The sequence below is a fragment of the Ictidomys tridecemlineatus genome, chromosome 13, assembly GCF_052094955.1.
Source record: "Ictidomys tridecemlineatus isolate mIctTri1 chromosome 13, mIctTri1.hap1, whole genome shotgun sequence".
NCBI classification, from domain to species: domain Eukaryota; kingdom Metazoa; phylum Chordata; class Mammalia; order Rodentia; family Sciuridae; genus Ictidomys; species Ictidomys tridecemlineatus.
Genome location: NC_135489.1, coordinates 36,888,038 through 36,915,899, shown reverse-complemented (window position 1 = coordinate 36,915,899; position 27,862 = coordinate 36,888,038). Strand labels below are relative to the sequence as shown.

The 27,862-nt window shown below is 34.5% G+C and overlaps 1 protein-coding gene across 7 annotated transcripts in view; it reads right to left on the bottom strand.

Moving 5' to 3' along the window:
- Nol4 (nucleolar protein 4) overlaps nucleotides 1-27,862 on the bottom strand; it is a 308,705-nt gene that overhangs the window by 138,568 nt on the left and 142,275 nt on the right. The window contains exon 1 of one of the 7 annotated variants that reach the window (XM_005325598.4): nucleotides 23,002-23,165. The exons of the other annotated variants lie outside the window; for them this stretch is intronic. The gene's annotated coding sequence lies outside the window, so the exon portion shown is untranslated. Of the gene's footprint in view, nucleotides 1-23,001; nucleotides 23,166-27,862 lie in introns of those variants that run through there. 7 annotated transcript variants of the gene reach the window in all.

The window sequence follows — 27,862 nt, the reverse complement described above, 5'->3', positions numbered from 1 at the left end:
CTGCATGTATTATAAAAACATTAATCATTGTCCCAGGGGAGATACTTGGAAAAACTCACTAACAATACAAATCTGGTCTGAGGAAAGTCTGTTTACTTCCATTCCTATCTCTAAGTCACTATCAATTGGACCATAACAAAACTTTCCCCAATCCCAATATGATTCATGTTTTAAATGTTTAGTAATGGAATAGTTTTTCAATGGCTTCTTAATTATCCAAACAATTTATAAAACATTATTTTTACCTTACTTGTTGACTTGTTTTTAGGGTTTTAAATAACTTGTATTTTATGGAAAATGACATGCATAAACATTTTGATATTCTACAAGGTGATTTGAAAATATCTGTGATTTAGTCTGCTGCCAAAGTCACAGTTACTGTGAATATCACTGTGTTTTATTGCCTACAGTCAGAATAAAATGTTAAATTTCAGTTAGTGGTAAATGAAAATATACACACACACACACACACACACACACACATATATATATATATATACACACATATAGGTATATATATATTCATTTACATACATTTATATTTATTTATATATATTCATCTGTATATATTCATATAATTTCTTCATCTAACTCCCTCTCAAGTTGTGGCACTGATCTATTCATGGATTCCAGGATAAATGTTTTTGAACTAGATGCCATGCTACTTATTTCACCTGTCTTAAATTGCACCTAAATAATCAGAACTGTCACAGGGTCTCAAATCCCTAACCCTGGTCCTGATAAGGCAGGTTTCAGTGGGAGTTTGTTTAGTCTGATATTTCAGCTTTTAACACTTTGTCATCTTGTGACTTTAAAAATATGTTTTGTTAATCTACTTAACAGTAAATTTCCACAAGGTAGCATTTTACATCTTATGCTTCTTTGTGTTGTTCAACAGAATCCAGCCTAGAATTTTATACAAGGTTAACACTATAGATATTGCTGTAGTTATAGATGTAGGTATTGATATTGATATTGATAAATAGAACAAATGTCACAAGCAATACATTGACATATCTGTGTATGACATTTATGTATTGGGAACTCATTTGTAAAGCAATTTTCTGCCACAAGTTAGAACCCAAACAATTAATACTGTGGAAGTTTTGATGTTCCATTTCATACAACAAGTACTATGCATGATAAAATCTCATGTTAAATTTTAAATAAATCTAAGGTAATTATTACATAGCAGTTCAATGTTTTCAAAGAAAGCTGACAGGACATAGGCAAAAATATACCAGAAAACACATTGATTGGGTAATAGAAATAAGAAACTGTCATGTAATAATATTCATTCTATTGGAAAACAATGTGACAATTTGTAGAAAGAAATGGTTCATGGACTTATCATGAATTCTCATTAACTGATAACTAAGTTATATGAACAATTGTCACAGATTTAGGGTAAGTAATTCTGAAAAGAAATGTTCTAATTGAAGCTAAAATTAATGTGATTCAAAAGGAAATTGCCCTAAATTAGCATTTAGCCCAGCTATAAATCAAGTGGGTTTTTTTGTTGTTGTTGTTTTGTTTCATTTTTACTGTGCCAATAATAAATCGGAAAATACAGTATTCTGAAAAGCTGGAAAGCAACGAAGAAAACAAGACTCGTTACAAAAAAGCTTATATTTGGAACAAGTGTCTTAGAACTGGACAGGATCTTGGCTGACTTCAAATTTATTCCTGTAGTGCTGTTGGGATTATTGTTTAAGTCACAGAACCACCCACCTACCTGCCCAGAGGAGTAAGTACTTGAAAACAGATTAGATGGTAGGTATTAGATGGTATCCTGGTATATATCACAGATTCTGTATGGAGCCTAAAGCAACCCCCTATAGAAGAATTTTTGTCAGTACAACCAAAGGTTCAGCGTAAGGTACTGTATTTTTCACTGGGTGACTTTGCATTCTGACAACTGCTCTTGACTCTTTACCTAGTTGGCCACCATGGACTGAATACCACCTGAACCATTCAACATATTTGAACACGATCAATAGCACACTTTCATCAAATGGTAGTGCAATACATAGAAATGGGCTTTTTCAGGACCTAGCGATGCATGAACAGATTGCCCAAAACTCACCACTAAACAGCTTATTCTTTAATTTTTATGTATTATGTTAAAAGAAATTCTTAATAAACAATTGAATGAAAATGAAAAATGTCAGCTGATGATGATCAGATTTCCACGATCCTGTGAAACTCAGCAGTGGTGCCTACCATTATTTTCGTGGATAAGCACAGATGGAGAAGGAAATCTACTATATAGACAGAACTTTATGCGATAAATCTTTTTGTTTACTCTCCTTATAACAAAGCTAGTCTAAGATTATTATATTCACTATTTCTTGGATAGTTACCGAAGACATTTTGAATGATTTTTTAAAAATACAAGTAGTAAAAAGAAGGATGAAATATTTCATAAGATGCTAAGAACTGTGTTAAAATATCTGTGTTCGCAACTATGTATATCAAAACATGACTAGAATAGAAGGTAATCTTTATTATTAGATCTACGGTATGATGTTTCCTGTAAATATGACTTATCCTTCTTGTCAAACCTAGGTTTTCTCAGTGAGATCATGAAGAGAGTGGCACTCAGAGCAGAAAGAACAGAGTATACACACATGGTCAGGAACTGGCCCACATGGTCCATCACCACATGATCTGTACTCATACTGGCAGCAAAGTGGCCAATCATATGATCTTAAGAAAGTACAGAACACTTTGGGAAACTTGCAAACTTCAATGGGGCCAAGCAGTTTTATTGAATTCCTTTAATTCTAGCTGGGGTAGTGACTTATCTTCAGCACTATGAACATTTACTCTCATCTTGGTCCTGCATTTCTTGCCAATTCTTCCTTTAACGCCACCACCTACAGATCTCAGGATGGTTTATACACTGCAAATTTTCCCCATACAACATTGATGTAAAACAAGGAAACCACAGCCCAGTAAAAGAAATGAAACAGGTTGAGAATTTCCTTTGGAGTTAATACTCTTAGTCTCTGCTCTGTCACTGACAAACTAGTGGTCTTATTTAAAAAAAAAAAAATGGGAGGAAGTATTAAAACCTGAGTAGCAATGCCTCTCACTGGGAGATAGATAGCACAGGACCTGAACGGGCTGCCTTTCGGGATGTAGTATATCCCAAACCATCGACTGAAAGCTGGGGCTAGCTCTCTCTCAAAGCCCCAGTATTAATCTGTAGTACAAGACTTTCTAGAGACACAAGACACACTCATCTCCATTCCTCCCTACAAATGTAGGCAGTGCTGGCCTACAGGGGGACACTTCCAATAAGAGAGTTTTAGACACCAATCATTCACATCATTTAGGCAACTAAGGGAATCTATTAAAAAAAGAGGCTCATGTGTTGGCTGAGGTCATTAATCCTGACTATCTAGGGAACAAAAATTGACTAAAGGCAAAAAGGGTTAGCAGGTAGAACCTCAGAGAGCGTAGCCAGAAGCAAGACCTCATTCCATGACATCCTGAAAAGGTCCCTGAGCAGTTGAATTGACAGCTGAATAAATTAAACTCTGGAATATGTAGTGGGAACTTGGTTGTCATAAATAAACCTTGCGATTTGGAACCAGATACAAAACTAAGAATACAATGTTTATCTGGATTTCTTTGTTTTCCAGTGTCTCATTCCTCATTTACGTAACTTTTGTCTCAACTATTGAATACAGAGTGCTTGGTAAATATATAAATTAATCCATTAATTCCATAATTTCAGTTGTTTCAGAACTAAAAGAGGAATGAACATCACTGGGCTTCATACAAATATGTTATCTCAACAACATGCCACAGTTGGACATGACTTAAATTTAGGTCCATCCTGGAAAATATGTCGATGTATGTGATTGAGGAGAGGGAGCATGGGAGGAATAGACAAGCTCTAGGTAGAGAAGAGGGGTTGGAGGGGAAGGGAGGGGACGAGGGATTATAAATAATGGTGGAATGTGATGATCATTATTATCCAAAGTACATATATGAAGACACAAATTGGTGTGAATATACTTTGTATACAATCAGAGATATGAAAAATTGTGCTCTATATGTATAAAGAGAATTGTAATGCATTCTGCTGTCATATATAAATTTTAAAAAGTAAAAAAAAAAAAGAAAGAACTACATGGTAAGTACTTGATAGAAGCATCTTTGGATGCATAGAAAGTTGTGTGATGGTGAGACACATAGGAGCACAGGGATAGCAATCTGGTGCACGCATTCTCCTCCTAATTCACAAGTATAGGCTACAGTAGGCATGTTCTCATGCAACCTTGGAAGAATTTGAAGATGTGAAACAGAGGAAATAGATCTTTTTATGTTAGAACTAGATCTTTTTATGTTAACCTCCAGAGAGAAAAGTCTAAAAACTACCATCACTGAGGTTGCCATCATTTTTCTATTTCCTGCCTTTCCATGTTATTATGTGCTCAACTCCTTCATACTCTGGAAGATCCTCTAGTCCTCCTTCAATTGATGATCAATATTTCTATATTGGTTTTGCTTGATTTAGCCAAACACCATTTATTTTAATCTAAAAAAAAAAAAAACTTTTGAGAAAACACAGGAATAGCAAGATGGTGGAATAGGAAACTTTGGGCTTTCCTTCTCCTCACAGACAATTTGACTTAACAAAAATATTCAGCACAATTTCCCTATGAAAAATCTAGGAACTAGTTGAGACGCTCTTATATCCTGGGTGAGTACAAAACTAGCCACATTAAAACTAGCAGGAATATTTGAGAAAATAGAGGAACAGAAATGTGAAGTGAATTGACTGTGTTCCTTTAAGAATATAAGTTATATATTGAAGAGATTTGAAGCCATTTAATGAAACATAGTCAAAGAACTAAGGGTGCTTAGCCTGTAAAGAGATTACTTTGAAGAAGGATGGGAAAGATATAAGTCAGTCAAATATTCCCAATTTTAACATTTTCATTACCTGCTAGGAATATAGAAATCAAAGCTTAGAAGTTATACAGAATTATTTTTTATAATATATGAGAAATAATTCTGATAAAATTATCTAAAGATCAAAGAAGTTTCCCTATCTCTAGAGTGTAAACTACTACGGGAAAGTTAAAGTTCTTATTCATTTATTAATTTTGATAGGCACCTGGTAAATACTTAATAACTATTAATTGAAATGGACCATCACAGGAGTTCATAATTGGATAGCTACTTAGTGTCTGCTTGAGGAAGAGTGTGAGCCTTCTTTCTACAGGCTTATAGGTTTTTTCTTTTAACAACTTACCATATATTATTATTTAAGAGGCTGTGATAGGAGGAAATCTAAGAGACACTTCCTACCCAAGATTACACACCCTAGTTTTCAGGATCTGCCAGTGATTAAAAATCACTCCCATCACTGTTATGTGATGTGGAATGGTTGATCTTAGATAAGGAGATTATCCGGGCAGGCCTGATCTAATCACATGAGCTTTCTCTGCTTAGTGGGAGACCAATGTGATTCTGCAACCTGTATACTCAGAAAAATGAGATATTGTATCCCATCTGATTCAAATGTATGATATGTCAAGGTCATTGTACTGTCATGTGTAACTAATTAAAACAAATAAAAAAGAAAAATTTTAAAAAATTTTAAAAAAGAAGAAGTCAAAGAGAGTCACAGCACAGATGTTTTTCAATATGCCATTGCTGGCTTGGAGATGGAAAAAAACCTCGTAAGCAGAAATGCAGAGGCAGATTTAAGACACTGACAGAAGTCCCTTCTAATGACCAGCAAGGAAACAATGACCTCAGTTTTATAGCCAGAAGGAACTAGACTCTGCCAACAACCTAGATATTTTCTTTAAACAAAGAATTAAACCCAGGGGCACTTAACCACTGAGCCACATCACCAGCCCTTTTTGATGGTTTATTTTGAGACAGGGTAGAGCCTTTACATCAGAGCCTAACCAGCCTGAGACCTTTATTTTGACCTTGTGATAAAGAACCCAGTAGAGTCTGCTGGACTTCTGAGCCATAGAACACTGAGATACAGGTGCTGTTTTAATCTGTCAAGGCGGTGATAATTTTTACATAGCAACATAACATGGATACAGTGACAAATATAAGGGATTTTCTACCATGTGTAAGGATCTGTAACACCACAAAGAATTATGAGAGATGTGCATCAGGTTTCTCAAATTTTAATTACCTCAGGATTTTCTAGGGGGATTGTTAAAAATTCAGATCAATTTCGGTACTAAAAGCTTCAAGCTCAACAACTTTGGGTTTAATTTATCCTGGTTGGAGTCAGTAACTCTAGAAGCCTTTCTTATACAAAATTTTAGCCATTTGTGAGAAAGTAATACAGATTATATCCAACAACTAGCTGGTTGAATATGTAATCATAGGAAGCAACTGTGGATTCCAATTTAACTAAATAGACTGATACACCTGAAATTCAGGTTGGCAAAGATTGAGTATGAGGATATATTGATCCTGTGTTATGAATCTCTGAGAAAATTTCAGAAAAAAATGCCCAAAGTAATTATTCATTCCTTTTATCAAAACAAAAGTACTACTGCCAGAGTGGATCCATTTTTAGCATTCATGAAAGGATAAGATTTTACTCCAAGCGTTTATGTAAATGTCTAATTCAAAAGCTTCAGATCTTATCTTGGGAAAAGCATCACCTTGATGACCTTGACTAATCCACTCCTGGGAAGGAAGTTCTTTAAGGGGTGATTAGAATTATTAGAATCCTTATGGTCCCTATGAAGCAGAACTATGTGCCCTCTACGCATTCACATATGCTGAAGTCACTGTGGGCTTTGCTCACATAGTAGGTAGATTGTCACCCCAGAGCGATTGCTAAAATCATCAGTTTGTTCTCTGGGTCCCTCATGCTTTCTTTTCCCTCTGGATAGCTAATCCTCTAGCTGGTCATGTGCATGCTGGCTCTCTGTATGTCAATTTGCAGAGGAATAGATTGACAAATTGATTGGCTGATTATCCTTGACTACAGTTCCTCCCCAGAAAAATGTTACTTCAACCAGGTACCTGTAATTTAAGCCTTTTATCTCTAATTGCGGAATGAAAGGTTTTTCTCTTGGTATCCTCTGCCATTAGCTAGCTGGGGAAGTGTGTTGCATTTGGGCACCCTGTGCAAAGGGAGAAACCCTGTGATCATGGTAGATCTGTTAGGTGCCCAGCCTTTTAGAGTAGCTTAGAGGTGAATGATTAGAATGCCTACTCTGCCAATTCTTATCCCCAAACTTCCTGCCCTCACCTCCCAGAAGATCTTCTCCCTCTGCAGTGAGCATGCCAGGGCTGCTCAGGGAGGAGTCTGAGGCTCTCATCCCCAACATTCTGATGCAGGGAGAATTTACAAGACAAGTAAATCTTAACATAAATACCCCAGAGGGCCCACGTACTCCCCTTAATCTTACACACTGGTCATTGGTTGGTCTTCTCTCAGATCCACTTCTCTTTCTTCCTTTGCAAACATCATTAGGTAACTTTCATTCTTAGGTAACTTTGCCTATTGCCTTATGACACTGTTTAGACATAGACACTGGCACAGACAAATCATAGAACAAAGAGAAAATGCCTGTGTGTGTCTCCCCTACCCTACATATGCACCCTCTCTGATTCAGGTAATCTTTCTGTCTAGGCATGGAGTATCTCTTGTCTGTATCCCAGTTCCTGCCAGGAAGAATCACCCTTGGGAAGGGATCCGCAGCATTGCCTCTTGGGCTCTAGTGACACCAGCTCTTTTCCTCCTCTTTTGGCTTAAAAGCAGTCTCTTCTATTATCAATTCCTGGGTTGCTTCATTATCCTCTATTTGGTTTTTCAGTTCTTCCAACACCATGGTAAATAGTGCCTTGTATAAAGCTCTTCTAGATGACATAGAATGGGCTCCATTTTCCAGATTGTATCCCAGCTGATGCAATTTATCTTACTGTGGCCTTAAGATTTCTGATTTCCAACTCCCTTGATGTTATTATAGTCAATATTTGAGAGTTTTTTCCTCATGTCAATTCATTATTGGATATCCAAGATATTTTCACAAGTCTTCCTTTGGTCTCAATCCTTTTCTCTCTCTCTCTTTCTCTCTCTCAATGAAGTAAAAACCCATCACTCTTAATTTTAGAGGTGTTAATTATCTTACTGGCATCCTAAAGGATGGGAATTCAATGAGAGTTTTGGTGACAAATTTAAAGCATTATTATGATTTAGATACTTGTTGAAGGATTGGTATCCTTCCACAACAACCAAATTATTCTGATTTATTGAAACATAAAGAACTATAATAGATTCATCTCAGTAGTATCAATTGCTTTAAACTTTCAAATGCTTTAATCATACAAGTCATTTAGGTGGTTATTACATTTACAATATTCAAAACTGTCATATGTGAATAACACTGTCAGCTTTCCCATTTTAAAGAGCTTGAGAGATAAAATGCAGACTTTCTCAAGTCACAGAAGCAGAGACAAATGTAAAATTAGGAAATGGTTTTCTGATTTCAGACCAAATTTCTGTCTCAATCTCACTCCCATTCCTCAGAAGAAGGTACATATTTTGATACTGTGAGAGGAACCTGCCTGAGAACGACAGGTGGTATGTTATATGGGAGAAGAAATGAGTTAACTTCCGATTTAGGAGGCCCTAAGAGAACTACTCAATTGAAAATTGTGATCTGAATCTTTGTAGCACTTCATAGAAACCTAGAATCACAGCAAATAGGCTGCTACAACATTCCATTCACTACCACAAAGGCTTTGGGCCTAAGCTTCTTCAATTAGCAGAAACTGAACCATCATGTTTTCACAAATGCAGATGAATTTTTGATATCATCCTGATTAGAAGAGTGCAGACTGACCATGATAATTATAACCCAAACCAACTCTATCTGATATTTAAGGCTGAGTGATATCAAATGATAATAACATTTTAGGAGACTTACTAAAGATTTGAATCCATAGGAAGAGAAAAATTATAAGAGAATAATCTGTCAATATGTGACATAAAAGAAAACCAATGTTAACATTAAGAAATTAAGCTCCTTTTGTTGAAGAAGAACAGTAACATGACTGGTATTTTTCTTTTTAAAAAGGGGTTATTCAAAACTGAATTAATATATACTTTATAGCAATCCTTCAAAGTAAAGTAGGTGGGTATTACTTGCTTCATTTTACTAATGTGAACACGTTTGAGTTATAAAAAGATCCTATGATTCATTAAAGGTAGCCCAGCTAATGTATAGTGAAGCTGGCACTTAGTGCCACATGTCACATTCTGTTCTAAGCTATATTGTCTCTCAAGGAAGGCAGGCTTACTAATAGGTTGGGGGAAAGGGGATGATGATGAAGGTGGACTAGAACAAATTTGAAGGTCAGGACCTCTCCAGTAAGTAGGAGAATAGATATTCTGTGAAGCACACTGGGACCAGGCATCATGGGACTAGAGAGAAATATCCTGGGAAATGTCAAAAATAAGGTGATAATTGTTAGATATTAATGTAAGGAGTACTGAAGTAGAAGGAATACCCTCCAAGAACAATACCATCACTCATGACCAAATGCCCTGAATTATAAATAGGGAAATGACAGAAACTAGAATTTTTTTTTAAAAAAAAAGTTTAATTGCTGTATGCCTTGAAGGTAGCATTATGCTCTGTAGTGAATATTTAGAAAATGTCTGAAGACCTTAAGTCGATGATTCCATCTTGATCCTATTTTCTAAGCTCATGATTTGCATAGTTCACATCTTTGTAGATCATATATTATCTTTTCACACACTTAAGTGGGACTTTGGATCTTGCTTTAATATGCCTTTACATGAAGTAGTATACATAGCAAATCACCAAGAGGAAATATAATTTAAAAAATTCAGTCCAACGAAACATCTTGCTTTTGTTGATGCTTTATTTGTCATTGTAAAAAGCCAGAAGTAATGTCAGACTAAGTTTGATGGGGGGGGGGGGATACTAACACTGTAAGGATTCCTATGCAACAGTGTTCTTTTCATAGTAGTAGTGTATATGATCATTTTCTTTTATGTTTCTGTGAAATCATTAGGTTTGCCTCAAATCAAAATTTAAAATATCTCTTGTTGACTGTTAAGAAAAAATAATTTAAGTTAATGTATGGAATGTATCAATTTAAACTCTGAACAATACCAAATTAAGAGCCCCCATACTGTGATTATTTCTAATTAGTCAAGAGCAGCTGAAAATACTCCCCCAATCCATGTTTTATGCTGCTACACAAATCTCACATAAGCATGGCCATTTAAAAAATCTTTCATTGCATTAAATGTGGCAGATTCTATCTTGAAAACCCTCATTTCTTGACCTAATCTAGTAGGGAAACATTTACTTCATTTTGAATGACTTGATTCCATGTTCACTGGTGATGGCCCCTTTCCAACGTTCTTTCTCTGTGGTTATCCATGCAATTAGACTAAACTGGAATTCTAATTGGAATAAGATATATTACATGCTTGTATGAATATATCAAAATAAATTCTACTGTCATATATAACTAAAGGCAACAAATAAAAAATAAAAAGAGAGTAAGTATGAAAATTAATTACATTGCTTTTATGATTTGAGTGGGTAAATCTCCTCTATTTTCCCTTCTAGAACTGATGAACTTGCCAACAACTCTCTACCTTGGTAACTACATGAGGTATCCTCGTCCATACTGCCAAGGCAGATACCTGACTTAAGAGTCATCAAACCATGAGTCAAATCATACCAAATGAGGTCAAACTAGAAATGTGAATTAGTGCAAAGGAGTCCATGTCTTGAAACTAACATTTTTCTTTTCAGTGTATGGACCAATGGTTGTATGAAAATCACCTGAAAACCTGTTAAAAATACAGACTTAGAGGCATTACCCCAGACCTACAGAATCAGAATTTGCATCTTATCAACACTCTCAGAAGATTCTTGTGCATGATAAAATTTAAATGTCCAAACTATTTGCATAGAGAGGAGTTGCAGTAGAACTAAAAGTCACAAGGAAGCACTGGGCAAGAGGAGTTGCAGGGGCTTATGGGTGAGTCAAATTCAATAGAGAAAGCCAAGATGGGGAGACAAATGGAAACAGAAGATACCATGGAGGGACAGGTCTGCCTCATTCTGTCTTGGTATAAAATTATTAATCATGCTCTGTTTGACTTTCAGATTTATTGTGGTTTGGACAATAAATTATATGATAACCTGTATAAAACTCAATGAGATTAAGGTTAATTCGTGGCCTGGCTGTGCTGTATGCATGATTCTCAGATCCCTGAAATCACAATCTCCATTATTGTGACACATCATTCTTTTTTAAAAAATATTTTTATTTGTTCTTTTTAGTTATACATGACAGTAGAATCAATTTTACTATATTTATACAAGCATGGAATGTATCTTATTCCAATTAGTATCCCAATTTTGTGGATATACAATGTTGAGATTCACTATGGTGTATTCATATATGTATTTAGGAAAATTATGTCAGACAGTGGTGTCTTTCCTATTCCTATCTCCCTTTATTCCATTAATTTCCCTTTGTCTAATCCACTGAACTTCTATCCTTCCCACCATACCTTGTTGTATATTAGCATCCACATATCAGACAGAACATTTAGCCTTTGGTTTTTGGGGATTGGCTAATTTCACTTAGCATGATAGCCTCCAAATGTCATACCAGCAAATGTCATAAAGTCATTCTTCTTTATGGTTGAATAATATTTAATTGTGTATATATACCAAAATTTCCTTATCCATTCATCTGTTGATGGGCTTCTAGGGTGCTTTCATAGCTTAGCTATTGTGAATGGTGCTGCTATAAACATTGATAAGGCTGGGTTGCACTAGTATGCTGATTTTAACTCCTTTGAATATACATCGAGGAGAGGGATATCTGGTAACCCATAATTTTTACCCAAATGATCATTGCTTCTCTATCATCATTATTTTTCTGTCCACAAAAGATTTTAGTGATTAAATAGTGTATTTAAAATAAATATGTTGGGTACTTAATTCATTATATATAATCCTCAAAGCAGGTCCAGGTTGTCCACTGTCACTGGAGACAAATTTGGGGATCCTATTTGAATGGCTTCCCCTTAGTCCCACAAGTTCCAGGGTCCAATAAGCACTCAGAAACAGCTGACACCACAGTCTGGTTCTTCATTCTCCACCACATACCTTTCCAGACAATGAATTCATGTCTTCACCCAAATGTGGTGACACAGAATGTACCAGTCATGGAAAGAAACTGGGCCATCTGTGATCATTTCTGAAGGTCAGAAACTCCTTCTTTTTATGGGATACTATGTACTGTCTGTTTTTCTGACAAAAATTCATAGATGCTTTGTAGACATAGGTGGTACATGATTTTTCTGGACCATAATTAGCCAAGACATGGCATTTTAAAATTTTATTCTATTTAAATAATTTCCCTTAAAATGTACCTTTTTCTTACTACTCATCAACAGACTACACTAACCAATTTGCCATAGTAAATGAGGCAATGCAACATCATAAAACAAATTAAACAGAAAAAAGTTTCACATTTTTTACGTACAAATCACTCGGCGGCACTACTACATATAATTGTTCTTAGTAAGCAATAGTTCAAAATGTCCTGTAATTGAGTGACTCATGCCTCAGAAAATGAACTGTTTCCTCATATTTATGAGTGCTGTCTTAAAGGCAAAGCAAAAGAATGGTCTAAATAAAATTCTAGCTTGACTATAGTTTTTGCTTTTATTAAAAGGAGCAATGCAAATTATATGTATGATATTCTTAATATTTTTTAAGGTTCAAATTTCTATGTTTTATCTTTTTTTTTTTAAAGGGCCAAACCACCCTAAGATACCATCTCACTCCAGTAAGATTGGCAGCCATTATGAAGTCAAACAACAATAAGTGCTGGCGAGGATGTGGGGAAAAGGGTACACTTGTACATTGTTGGTGGGACTGCAAATTGGTGCAGCCAATTTGGAAAGTAGTATGAAGATTTCTTGGAAAGCTGGGAATGGAACCACCATTTGACCCAGCTATTCCCCTTCTCGGTCTATTCCCTAAAGACCTAAAAAGAGCATGCTACAGGGACACTGCTACATCGATGTTCATAGCAGCACAATTCACAATAGCAAGACTGTGGAACCAACCTAGATGCCCTTCAATAGACGAATGGATAAAAAATGTGGCATTTATACACTATGTTTTATCTTAACATTACCTCTCTTTTAAAGTATACATGCAAGAAAAATGAATCCTGAAACTGCATGTGCCCAGGTTAAATATTCACAGGATCCTGAATTCCAATTGTCTAACTACTTTTGCTTATTTTAACTTTTGTGAAGAGGCAGAGGAAAAAAGAATCAGGGATATAGCAAGGTAAAAGCCACTATGCTTGATAAATAGTAAGGGCTCATTAAATTCTAAATAAGTTGCTCAATAGACAAGTGAAAAAAAGGAAGAAAGGTATAGGGATGTAGGCACATATACTCCTTTTGAAAACATAAAGAGAATATAGTTCTCTATGAAATTGAAGTTTTGGAGTAGTTCTGTCTTTACTGACTGATTGATGTAAAGATAGTCTAAATAATTTTATTTGGGATTTGCTTATTTCACTTAGCACGATAGTCTCCAGACTCATCCATTTGCAAGCAAATGTCATAAAGTCATTCTTCTTTATAGACTTTATAATTTAGACTTTATAATTTTATTGCATGAATTAATAAGGTGAGAGTAGATAAAATCAGGAAATATTAAGGGTAATGGTAGAGAAAACAAGTCATGATAAGGAAAGGGAAAGAGAAGGGAGTGGAGATGAGTGGGAGAAGAAGAGGAGATGGACAGGAGAGAGATGTAGATAGCTGGGAGTTAGAGGGCAGAAGGAGAAGGAGCAGAAAATTGGCTAATAAAGGGTACCTGTTTCAACTTGAATAATAAAATTTCTTGGAAATGTTTATTGGTAATATCTGGGTATCTCTCAGGACCCTACAATCCAAGAGCAGAGATTAGGCCAGTTTTCTCTCCCTGGTGTATTAAGACAGTACCAGTTTCCTACTGCAGTTCTGCTCAAATGACCAATTCTAAAGACAACCCTGTCTTTGTATTTCCAATCTGTCAGAAATGAGTCGTTTGTGTTGAAAAGAAACCCTCAAAACATGAAATGTAAACGATACACAATATCAAGACAGAAGGAGACCCTCATGGGTTCACAAAATACATATACGATGGTGTGAGGGGGAAGGGAAGAAAAAAGAGAGAGAGATAAGTGTCCCAGTAGTATGGGTAGAGAATAGTGATGGGAGGGGAGAGGGGGGAGGGGGGATAGGGAGGGCAGCAGAATACAACTGACACTAGGATTGCTGTATGTATACACATGGATGTATAACAAATGTGATCCTGCAATCTGTACACGTGGAAAATGAGAATTCATACCCTATTTGAATCAAATGTATGATATGTCAAGATCATTGTATTGTCTTGAGCAACCAATAAAAAAATAAAAGATGCGTTGACAACTAAAAAAAAATATTGCTTCTTGCTCACATAATATAATTAAACCAGCAATAAAGTATTTATAAGAAGAAAAAAAAGATACACAATATCAAAGCCCATTGAATTATTATTAAGTTCTACAGTTAATTGTTTTGTTCCAAATCCTGTACTTATCTTGCCAGGGACTAGTAACTGAGCTTTGAGGAGTGGTATTAGTTCACTAACTTCTCCTTGAATAACTTGACCTGGCAGACTTTCATTAAGATTATAAAATATATAAACAGTATAAACATCAGAGCATTAGAAGTTTGGCACCATATTATACTTATATCATGGTTTTTTCCCCTGGAATTATATATATATTGGATAATTTTCCCCCATCTTTTTGCCATTCAATTCCAGGAAGATAATACAGTGCTAATATGACCCCCCCTTTTAAAATGATTATGTTGATTTCAAAGGACATGGCTGTTTACTGAGGGTCCTGGACTACACAGCAAAATAGAATGGCACCCAGTTTTCTTGGCACCTAGGCCAATGCTTTTTCTCAAAAGGGCTTGGTATTTTTTTTTTCTTTCCTGCAATCAAATTGGACATGCAGCATTAATTAGCAAGCTGAAAGCACTTTTGTTCTTACTTTTGGCTTAGCAGACTCTATGGAGTCTCTAATTTGCACATTTCAGCTCTGCAGACACTGCAGACCAACATTTTAAGAGCTGGTCTTTAATTTGGCTTAGCCTCCATTTCTGCATGGATAATGTTAAGGTGTATATTTACTTTTTTGACCCAAATCATTGGGTCAAGGTAGAATTCTGTCATTGCCACAATGAATCAATGGTTGCCCTAAAACAAAACTGGGTGATAAATTATTCCACCTTTCAATTCTTTTCAAATTGTTGGGTATTTTGTGGTAACGTCTTGTATAAAAAAAATTACAACTTAAGAAAACCATTGGCAAACTTTTCTTTGCAATAACTGATTCAAATTCATGATGAAAAATGAAAAACGTGTATCTTTGAAATCTTGATGGTCATATTTCCTTAAAAAGGTATAATGATCTAAACATTTACCAATCACAAGTCTATTTAACTTTTCTGGAGATTTACATATTAAACTCTATTAATAGAGGTTATCCATTGAGAGTGCAGTGGATTGAGAGAAGAGTGGGAGACTCTTCCTTTTTCTTTATGCATTTCATTAACTACCAAGCTGGATTTTTGTCCTTTTATTTTAAGAGATCTACTTGCTGCCTAAAAGATTAGAAGTAATACAGAGAATATGATTAAGATGTCAAATTTATTTAGAAAAATTTATCTGATAACTAAAAATACTCTAGCATGAAAAACAATTCATGAAAATATGTGCCAGGTTATGAATCTAGTTTTCTGTATAAGAGGTCCAATGACACATATTTTGCTTGTAGTTGATAATTACTCCAAAACCAAGTATTTTTAAAAGGAGAGTGTTACCAATAATATCATGTTACTTCTAGCACTGTTATTTCTCTTGACAAGTTAAAAACTAGGATATAAATTTTAAGAGAGAACGGGCCAGTTGGAAAACCAAGTCCTGAGGTCAAGGAGAAGCAAAACTAAAATAACAGGTTAAAATTCTAAACTGAAAAGAAACCATAAGAGAAGAACTTGGGAACAATGCTGTGAGACTTTGTAACAAAAATGAATAGAAAAAGTCCCCACATTCTTGGGCCTTTTTTCCCCACTCCCAACTGTGAGAAATGGCAACCAGAGGGAAGAACTAAAAGCAAAGAAGATCCCTAATGTCCTCTATGTGGCAGGTGTTAAGAGAAGCTCATGTTTCATTCCTCATAAGGGAACTAATCTTCCCTGGGGACCTTATTAGTTAAAGTATAAAAAATAAAAAATAAAAAACTGGTTATCACCCTTACATTTCCTACATGCTTAAAGCAATTTCCAGAGAGGATACACATGTGCAGCATTCTCTACTAAAGCCATGACTTCTGGTTTTTCTTTTTAATTTCTAAACCTCTTTGAAAGTGTTATAAGTGGATTTTTTTTTCCTTTCCTCGATCATTTACTAATTGGAATAACTATTATTAGACAAGATTGGAAGTTATAGGCTGTATCAATCAAAGTTAATTTCTTATTCTTCTTTTAAAATCTATCTTGAGCTTGTTTCACAAATCAGTGTATTAACAATATTGTAATGTGGATTATTGAACTTAACATACTATTATACAGAAAACATTTTATACTAAGGTTATTTTTTACTAAAAGTTATGAGCTATAAGCAATTTTATCAGAAAAATAACAGTCTTAAAGGATGCTTCTGTTGCAGTAAATTTTGCCTGTAATTTTAAAATATAATATAGTTCAACAATATAAAATTATATAGAGCAAAAACTAAACCCTTTTTCTCTCTTGGCTCAGTGTTCCACCCTGCTTATTCTTTTTAAGACCTGATTATACATATTGTCCTTTGTTTTTTCTGGCTCTAATTTTACCTACATTTTTCTCCAATTCATTCAATCAAATCTATGAATTAGAGGACAAGTTCCCTAGCTATTAATAGTAGTGCACTTCTAAAAATGAATTATTTGGAAGACATTCCTCCTCCCAAGCCCCTTTCTCTCTACATGTAAGAAGAAAAATTGGGCCAGAACATGTGATGGTGTTTTCCTTTTTTAAAAATTTTTAATTTGTTATATATGATAACAGAATGCATTACAATTCATTTTACATATATAGAGCACAATTTTTCATATCTCTGGTTGTACAAAAAGTAGAGTCACATCCTTCATGTCTTCATGCATGTACTCAGGGTAATGATTACCATTGCCTTTCACCGTCTTTCCTATCCCTATGGCCTCTCTCTTCTCTTCCCTCCCCCTTTCCCCTTTGCCCTATCTAGAGTTCATCTAATCCTCCAATCCCCCACCCCTACAGCATATTATGAACCAGCATCCTTAAATCAGAGAAATTATTCAGCATTTGGCTTTTTGGGATTGGCTAATTTCACTTGGCATTATATTCTCCAGCTCCATCCATTTACCTGCAAATGCCATGATTTTATTCTCTTTTATGCTGAATAATATTCCATTGTGTATATATATCACATTTTCTTTATCCATTCATGTATTGAAGGGCATCTAGGTTGGTTCCACAGTTTAGCTATTGTGAACTCTGCTGCCATAAACATTGATGTGGCTGTGTCCCTATAGTATGTTGTTTTTAAGTCCTTTGGATACAGAACCACCTTTGGGTCAAATGGTGGTTCCATTCTCAGTTTTCCAAGGATTCTCCATACTGCTTTCCATATTGGCTACACCAATTTTCAGTCCCACCAGCAATGTATTAGTATGCCTTTTTCCCCACATCCTCACTAACACTTTTTGTTGTTTGTATTCTTAACAACTTCCTTAATGAGACTCCTAGAGTGCAAGAATTAATAATATCAAAAAATAATAAATGAGGTGGATTCAAACTAAAAAGCTTCTTCTCAGCAAAAGAAACAATCAGTGAGGTAAATAGAGAGCCTACTAATTAGGAACAATTTTTTACCACATGCACATCAGATAGAGCACTAATCTCTAGAATATATAAAGAACTAAAAAATCTTAACACCAAAAAACCAAATAACCCAATCAATAAATGGGTCAAGAAACCAGACAGACACTTCTAAGAAGAAGATATATAATCAATCAACAAATATATGGTAAACATCTCTAGCAGTTAGAGAAATGAAAACCAAAAGTACTCTAAGAGATTTCATATCAGTCAGAATGGCAACTATTGAGAATGATGGTGTTTCCTAAGGTCTAGAGGAATGTGACCACCATTTTTAATTCCAATTATTATGAATCTCAGCGATTTGTATGGAGGATCAAATGTTGGAGAAAGTGTCTGTTATCTTTAACCACCTTCAAAACTTTTAGGTAAGAAAAAGGAGAGATAGCTTGGATATTCATAGACTAATGAATTTTCCAATCAAATAATACTGAAGAAATAACAATCAAAGAAGGGAGAAAGAAAAAGGAAAGAAAACTTCAAGCAGCAATTAAGATAAAATTGACAGATAACTACAAGGGACGATAGTCATTTGTTAAGTGCTTAGTGCAGTATTTCTTATATTTATTATCTCCTTTAATTACCCAAACAATCCATGAAATAGTTATTGTCTCAGTACTATAAATAAGAAAAAATTCACGTGCTGAAGATGATAACCCCACTTGTTTTCACACCTTTCTGTCAGCATTGTATACTGCAGTAACCTTCATCAGAGTACTTTCCACACTTGAATTCCTGTATGTGCTGGGGCAAAAGCAAGTCCAAAGAAGGAGTATATAAAATTCTCATTGAATGAATATAAATTAATGAATCAGTAGGTGATGGTTTTGTAGAAGGATGAATAATCTTCTGAATCTCAGAATCACATAATTTCTCTTAAAGGTTAAAATGCCTTTATCATTTTCTTCTTCCTTGAGTAGGATAACAGTTTATATGAGATACCAGTATGTGACCAGTGGCCTACTTATTTATAATACAAGAACAATAAAAATGATTGTTTCCTTATCACTACTTTTCCATGTAGCATCCAAAATTGACTATTATGCTACCTTTACGAAATGACAATGTGAGATGTAGAGCGAACTGCAATAATTCTCTGTGTATTAGTTATATGACTTTTAAAATATTCCTTGGGCCTTATAACTTCGAGCTTCCTCACTAATAAAACTGGAGCATAATGGAATTATATGTGTCTTCAGTGTTTTAATAATTAAATGAGATAATGAATATAAAAAGGTGCAGATTATAAGAAAGGTGAAAGGATAAATATTCTTTGAGGAAGAAGGTGGCTGCCTTCCCATTACCTTTGCCCATTTAGAATATCTTCTTGAAACATATAGACCTAATAAAAGATCCAATCTTTTGATTTTCCAATCCAAGACAGAATTCTGAGACTTCAACCTGTAAATGTGTATCTACAAAATTAGATCAGGGGTTTATCTCACCAGACAAATGGGAGATGATCACAGGAACATTCAGTTATCTATCAAGAGATAGAGAAGTTGTAATTATTTTTTCTTCCATTTTACTATAGAGACATGTGAAAATTTCTCTTTCTTCCATAGAGATACAAAGAGAACTTTTATTGACAGGATTCATTTTCTCAATAGTTAAAAACTATAAAGCACCAAATAACTCTTAATTGTTGAGGTTGTTTTTGTTAACTAGTATGACAATTAGCATTATTATCATTTAAGAACTACAGTGATAGAAGATTCTGCCAATTATCTGGATTAATATATATATATATATATATATATATATATATATATATATATATATATCCTGAGCTCGTAGATAATTCCAGCAAAAATATATTTCCCCAAAATTCAACTGAATATATGCTTTTCCCCCTTTTGTATTGAATTTACTTTTATCATATATTAACATCAAGAGCAAAGTACAAGTTTCCTAGCTAAAAATTATTAAATTGTAGACCTACTGCAGTATAGTAGTCAAAGATAAATATTTATGGTCCTACTGAAAAGAAGTATACTACAAATCAAAAATAAATGTTAAGTTTCAGCAGTCTAATCACCATATCATATACATTTATCAATAAGGAAACCATATGTAAAGTAATTCTGCAAATGTTAAAGATGCTTTGAAATTTCACTCAAAAGTGTGACTAAAAACATACTCTTTCATGAGTAAGTTAGTGATTATCAATTTTTTTAAGTCTTAAAGAGGAAAATTTAGATCTCTAAAATCAAATTAATTGCTACCTCTCATTACCATCACAGGTCTAAGAAGCCCCCGTCTTCCTCTTGAAAGGAAGAGGAAGAAAATATAGTATGGTATAGTCTACTATATACTATACCCTGCATTTAAGTCTTGAAGGTTCTATCTTTAATGGAATTGAATCCTTGACCAAGTTTATCTTCTGTGCCTACTTTGTCTCACTGCCTACCATGGGATAATATGATTTTCTGACTATTGGTCATGACCACCATACTGAGTGTTTCTATGAAAATCTTAACTTCAGCATTTTTCTTTGTAATTATGATCACCTATCTTGTCACCTGTTACCTAGCAGATGTCAAAACTCTTGGTCAAATAAATGAATGCACAAAATTCCACTTTCAGAACATATCTTCAGTATACATGACCACAGACCATTATACAAATCATGTATTAATGCCTCTTGTGTTTCTTGTTGAATATTCTCTAGAATATATTCATGCCATGAATTTCTTATGCCTTTGCTTCCTTTTTCTCTCTTCTACTCTGGTTTCCCATGCAAAAGTTTAGACCATTACCAAAACACCTAGGAATCCTACAGCTTTTAGAAGACCTTGATGTTCTGATCTTTTATTATTATTCTTAAAATGACTCCTGGAATTTCCAAATGGCACTCCAAACCTTTGGGACCAGAAGGAGCAACTTCCTTTTTTAAGATATCTGAAGTGTTGTCTTTTAAGGGATAATGAGGTTCTGGAGGATGACCTGGTCCTTACTTAGTAAAACATCAGTACAACATAAGGAACCAGACCAAACTGGACCCAGAGAGATAACAAATTCCCACTAGACTTCATCTAACAGCATTTGGCTCCAGGTCAGTTACCTCCGTAGTGCAGAAAATAAGGAATGGAAAATATTAAGTAATATAAAACTTCTTTAAAAAAAAAACTGGTGAGAAATACCTCTTGAAAAGCTTCATTTGAAATAGGAAATGGGCTAAACCCCTGATCTAACTTTTAAAAATTATAATTCTAAACATTATCTATTTATATACTTTATCCTATTTTTTAGTAAATACTGCTAGCTTTTTCTTAGCCATCTTTCTTCTCTCCTAGTCCTGTTCTTATCAGTTCTGAGCTTTGCACCATATAGGGACCCCCAAATTTCACTTTTCAGAATAAGGTCATTAGTTTTCTCATTTGTTCCCAAAGTCTATAAAGTCAGATAAGCTATTCTAAATTTTATTTTGAGAGCAAATACAGCAGATTTGCCTCTTTCTCTATAATTAAGAGTCCTGGCCTGAACTACTGATAGGAATCACTGAAAAAGAGATTGTTGGAGTAATTTGCAATCAGTTGCTGAGAGGGGCTCACTTCCTGCTTTGTCTCCATTTTTCTTCAGAGTGCCAGGGGCTGCACAGTCACAGTCTGAATGCTAAGGAACCAGGGATGACTCTCAGGGTACTTTTTTTTGTGTATATATTTCTAACACAGGAAGAGAATGATTTTATGTAACATTTTAATACAACTGTGTAAGTCTAAGATGTATGGTTTCCAGAGAAATGGAGTACACATGTGATCTCTGCTCTGTTTTCACAGCAACACCCAAGTCTCTTTCATTCTGAGAAATTAAAACAGCACACTTCAAATGGTAATTAAAATTTTTTACGATAATGGCTATGTTTAACCTAGACTGTCATGTTGTAGTGTGTAGTACACTAGGAACCTAGGATTGTACACATGGCAAATAAAATCCAGTTTCTAAATACATACTATAAATATATATTCAGGTTCTAAACAATTGAAAAATATGAATGCAGTATAATTTTCCTCATGAATATTTAAAATAAAAATATGTACACTCAAGGTAATACACACTGACAATAATAATTGTGAAATTCATAGTAGTAGTATAGTATATAGAGTCTATCTGTTTTTGGAAATCTTTTAAAATTTTTTTTGTATGTGAATTTAACGTGTCCTTTGAAGTAATGAAGTTTTTAAAAGACATCTTCACAATAGATGTTACTATCAAATATACCAAATTCATAACAAGGTTTCCAGTGCTTAAGCTGAAAAGAATGTAATCCATGGTAATTGTGGAAGTAATTGTTTAAATACAAACCAAGAGGGAAACAAACCTAAACAAACCCACATAAACATTATCCAAAACAAAATCCATTTGAAGCAAGCAACAGAAAATCCTGAAAGATTAACACATTGCACATGTTTTATGCTGACAAGTTGAAGCACCAACACCAAATAGAATAGCTAAATAATTCACTCTTCCTCAAAGAATACCTTCTCATCATGCTAAAAGTACCTTAAAAGAATTATATCACTTATATGCTTCTAAGAGGATTCTAAAAGAATGCATACAGAATTGAAAAAGAACGCTTGCAATCCTAAACTGAAATTTCACCACTTTTGGTTTTGAAAAACACAACTTGCTTAGATATACAGATTTTTTTTCCTAATGAAAATTCCTTTCTCTATGGAATTTCAAATTGAAATGCAGAAAACTAAGTGCCAGAAACATATAATTCCTTCCCCCCCACACTCATCTAATTTTGCCATGCTTGCAGAATTTTATGTGGATATTTAAAAAGTACCTAAAATTTTGCCTCGAGTTACTAAGTTGGTAACCCTTTAAGTGCTAGCTAAACTCAGAAAACATGGGCATTCTCCACTGTCTCCTGCAGTCGTTCTCCTGCTGCATGGGACAGTTTTCAACAAGACTTACACAAACCTCATTCATCAGTATGCTACTCTGGAGGAGCTCACACTTACGGTGAATTCTGCTCTTCAACTTAAATACCAGTGTCTGTGGCAGGCCAGTTCTATCGTTGCAGATCCAGCATCCCTCAGGCAAGGTCCAACCTTTCCCTGGAAGTGCACCCAGGGATTAGCCTGACTTCCCCTAAATTCTCTCCTCTGCACAGTAAGAGCTAATCTTTCCTGTATGAAGCAGGAGATGGTGTTGCTATGACAACAGAGCACATTCTAGCAGTGGGACTACTGAGATGAGCCTTCAAAGACTCGGAAACATGCACTCAGTCTTCCTCCAGGGCTATGGGCTCCTTCCTTTAAGATTTAATCCCCCAACAAGTTTACTGTCAGACTGGGTTGTTGATTACCTATGCATTTTGCTAAAGGGAGATCACTGGTTAGCAACATGTCTGGAAGATCACAGCATTATTTAATAAAAATGCCATTCCCAGTTATATTAAATTTCCAGTTGTAAATGCTCTATAAAGCTGTTTGCAAGCACTACCCCCACTGAAATTGAAAGCATTCTTGCTTACTCTTAGTTTTTCTCTAATCATAATAATATGTTAAAAATGGCATGATCAAGGGGCAGCTTTATGGTTTTTTTTTTTATTATCGTATATCACCACCATTGTCTCAACTTGAAGGTTAGGTACACACACACACACACACACACACACACACACACACACACACACACATCCATTTTCTCTCCAGCATCAACGTCTGGAGCCTTGAGGTTTCAGGGTGGGGGAGGGGATATGCTAACAAAAGCAAATCCCTGCAGCCACATTTTGCATACATATATTAGCCAGAGAATAATCACAATAAGCACTAATCATTTAGAAAAATAATCACAAGTGGAATTTAAGTGCCTATGCAGTAGCAGAAGAGATGTAGTATCAGGTCGTATTGTATGAGAACAGATTTTATAAATTATTTTTATACAGAGCAGTTATATTTTTTTGAAATTAAATAAACAAATACATTATTACATATTGTAAAGAATTATTAATGCCTCTTAATAGTTCTGTGTATTATTTTTAAACATTCATTTTCTTTAGCAATATTCGGGCTCTTCAAACATGGACATCTCTTCCACTGGAAAGGAAAGATACAGGGCAGGCAAACTTTTCCTCTCTCAGCAGCAGAGGTCTGTTTACCAAGCCACTCTGAGGCAGGTTTTCAACAGTGAGTTGCCCTGTCTTTTTACCTCTTGATTTCTCCATTATTTGTCCCATTTCTGAGTCTTCATGTCAGTAGCTGCTATTACGAGTACACACTACCCTTCCCCCACTGGCTGTAATTACTCTCCTTTGTGGCTGAAGCAATATAATCTACATCATCCATATCTATCCTTTCGAGAGGGAAAAGAGGACTTTTGACAAGTGATGCTGTCACTCAGAGGTGAGGGGATTTATAGGTTAGATGGATTCACTATCCTATTGGACTTCTGGCACAATAACCCAGGTATCCTGACTGGCTTCTTAGTTATCCTAATATGTTTGAAAAACCTTAAGATATTAACCAGAATTCAATATTGCATGTAATTCATGTATTTATATTTATTAGTTCACATACAGTGGACAGGGGGCATTTTTAAACTCATCTTGGTTTGTGTTTTTTGTTTCCATTCAAATAAAAAAAAATAGCAGTTAATTTTTTTAATGTGTGCCCTAGTATATATCTCTACGATTCACAGGTATCCACTTCATTATATCTTAACTGCAGATCACTTTTTCCCTCATAATCCTCTTTCCAAAGCTTGTCTGATGATACCTTCTCATAATTCAAAAAGTTATAGCACCTGTTTTCATTATGCTCATTATTATCTAATTAGTAAAAGGGCTTTTCAAAAAAAAATTCTCTCTCATCTTCAGGGAGACTGGATAAATGCCAAAACATGTAAACAGCATATGGTATACTTTCAAAATCAACCAACCAGAATTATTTATTTCTAAAGAATTTCTTAGCTTAAAAAATGTTGAAATAATTTCCTGCTTTAATAGGTAATGTTTACCATCTGCTATCCCTTTAAGACTGACTACCTGGAGATCAATCATTATGTATTTTCCAGATCCTTCTCCCCACAAGAAGACAATATTATTTGTAAAGAAAGTTTTCTAAAGTAGGTCATTCTGAGTGTGCCATGACTTACATTTGAATTTTGAAAGTGAGTTATAACCAGTTAAGATTATGTGAAAACAGAAATCCCTAGTCTAAGCTATTTAAGAGCTTTATAATTTTATATAAAATATATAATTTTATGCAACATTATATAAAATAGAATTTTCATAAGCTACATCAAACATTATTTGTATAAGCCCCCATTTTCAATGCAATAATCAGTACATCCAATAAATTATAATATCATTTGCCTTTGAGGAAGTAGAAATAGGAACAGCAGGGAAAATAGCATTTTTCTCAAAAAATTTGTAAGGACTGCTATGGTTTATATTTTAAATGCCCACTGAAACCCATGTATTAAAGGCCTGGACCCCAGCATAATGGCTTTGAGAGGTAGAAGACCCTTTAAGAGGTAGGGCCTTATGGTAGGTCCTGAGGTTACTGGAGATATGAACTTTAAAGGGATTATGGGCCCACACCTACCCTCTTCTCTCTCTGCTCTGGTTGGAGCTGTGACCAGTCATTTTGCTCTGACACATACTCCCAACATGATGTGCTTCCATCCTGGATGCTGCCCTCAACACGCTTGAGCTGATGTAGATGCCTCTGAACCACCAAAAGTGTAAGCTAAATAAACCCCTTTTCCTTATAATGAAGGTATACCCTCTTGTATACTAATTTGAAGAACCATCTGCTGAACAATAACTCAGGTATTTTGTTGTGGTAACCAAAAGTTGACTTATATAAGGATTATCCAGTAGGCAGATCTGAGGAAAAACTTCTGAGATAGTAGAGTTCAATGCAGGGGGAGCAGTAAGTGAATCAAAAGCTACCTTTTATGGAAAGTCTTGGGCATAGTCCCTACACCTTAGGCTGACACTGAATACTGATTGTACTGACAGACTGCATTGCTAATCTCTTGTCTGTTTCCTCACCACCAAAATGGAAAAACAATAGTACTTATCTCATGAGATTTTTATGAGAACTTAAGGAGTAAGTAGACATAAATCTCTCTAACAGTATCTGACATATACAAAATACTGTATAAACAATAGGTAATTTTAGGATTTTAAAGACCTCTGTTTCAAATTCAATGTCTACATTAGAGTACACTGCAATGCATTTTGAAAATTATTTTTCATATCATCTCTATGATTTTAATATCTACTAAAGTAAATAATATTTTAAAATTCTAAAAAATATTAGAAGAATGAACCCATCTATATAGATATTTATCATGGGCTTACAAATTTTAATAAATAAATACACCAATATCTATTCAAGAACTGAATGAAGTAAATTTTACAATGTCACCCTCTTGTATACCAATTTGAAGAACCATCTGCTGAACAATAACTCAGGACTACAATAAATAGAATTATCATTGAATATAAACAACAGCATAATCTTTTTAGTTTTACAAGAAAATAACATCACTTGGAAAATTTATTTAGCAACTCTTTCTGTAGATATTATGGTAGATGTTAAGATACAAAGGCTTAGATCACTATGCTGTAAAGGAGCCACAGTAAAAGATTCTGGGTGATATGAAGGAGAGTAGTCATTCTTCACAAAAGGATCACGGAAGACTTCATAGAGGGAGTGGCCTAATTCTAACCAGGACATTTAAAAATAAATTTGTAAATTTGTTTTCTTGTACATTAAAAAAGTATTTGTCTGAACCCTTTTTATTTAACACCTAATAAAACAAAATGAATAGGTAACATCTAAAGAAGAATGAAATATATCAGAAGAGCAATAAATGTGTCTGATAATTGAACATTACAGGTTTACATTGTTAGAAAATATTGCTTTCAATTAAAAAAACATGCTATTCTAGCAAATAAAATAATGTAAATAATATATGGTTGATCTTTAAAAGTAAATTGCCCTTATTTGGACACTCTTATTTTCCTGAGAGGAAAAAAAAATAACTAAAGTGATGTAATTATAACTGTACTTGATATTGAAAAACAAAATTAATTCCAGATGGGTCAAAGATTTAAATTTTTTTAAAAATTTATAAAAATATTGGAAGAAAGTGAGAGAGATTGTAAAAACATACACATAGAGGAAAATAAACTTTGGAATTTCTGCCAGATAAATGACATACTATTTGGCCCAGAAATCAACTTATAGATTATTTATTACACAATCATTTATTCAGTAGCAATTACATTCTAGGCATATGGAATGCAAAGAAAAATAAGACAGTTTTTAACTTCTAGAAGTTTAAGGTCCAGCAGCAGAGACCTATAAGTACACAAGCCTTAACCATTTAGAGTACTATTTTGATAAAATTATGCATAGGATGTTATGAAAACATATAGGAGACATCTTTGTTCTGATATAGGAGGTAGCATATGGAATCACCTAATGAACACGTAGATGAAACCATAATAAAATAGATTGGAGTAGGCCAATATTTCTGTTTTAAATAACCAGAGGAAAAAACCCTAATTTAAAAAAATTCATGCACGAAATGTTCTAAGGCTTCAGACAACTGTGAGGCTACCAGGATTTGAGAACCCCAAGTTCCCTCAGAGAAGGAAATCAGAAAAATGTGAACCAACATTCTGTAAGAAACACTTACCCTCCTCAGGGCAAACACCAATTTTGGTGTGAAAGAAGACAAGACAGATAAGACACGAGAATTTGAAAATACCTTGCTAATAGGAAGAGAAAAAAGGAAATTTGGAAATCTCATAATGCTAGAGAGAAAAAACTAAATGGAGTTCAGATTGAAAATGATAGC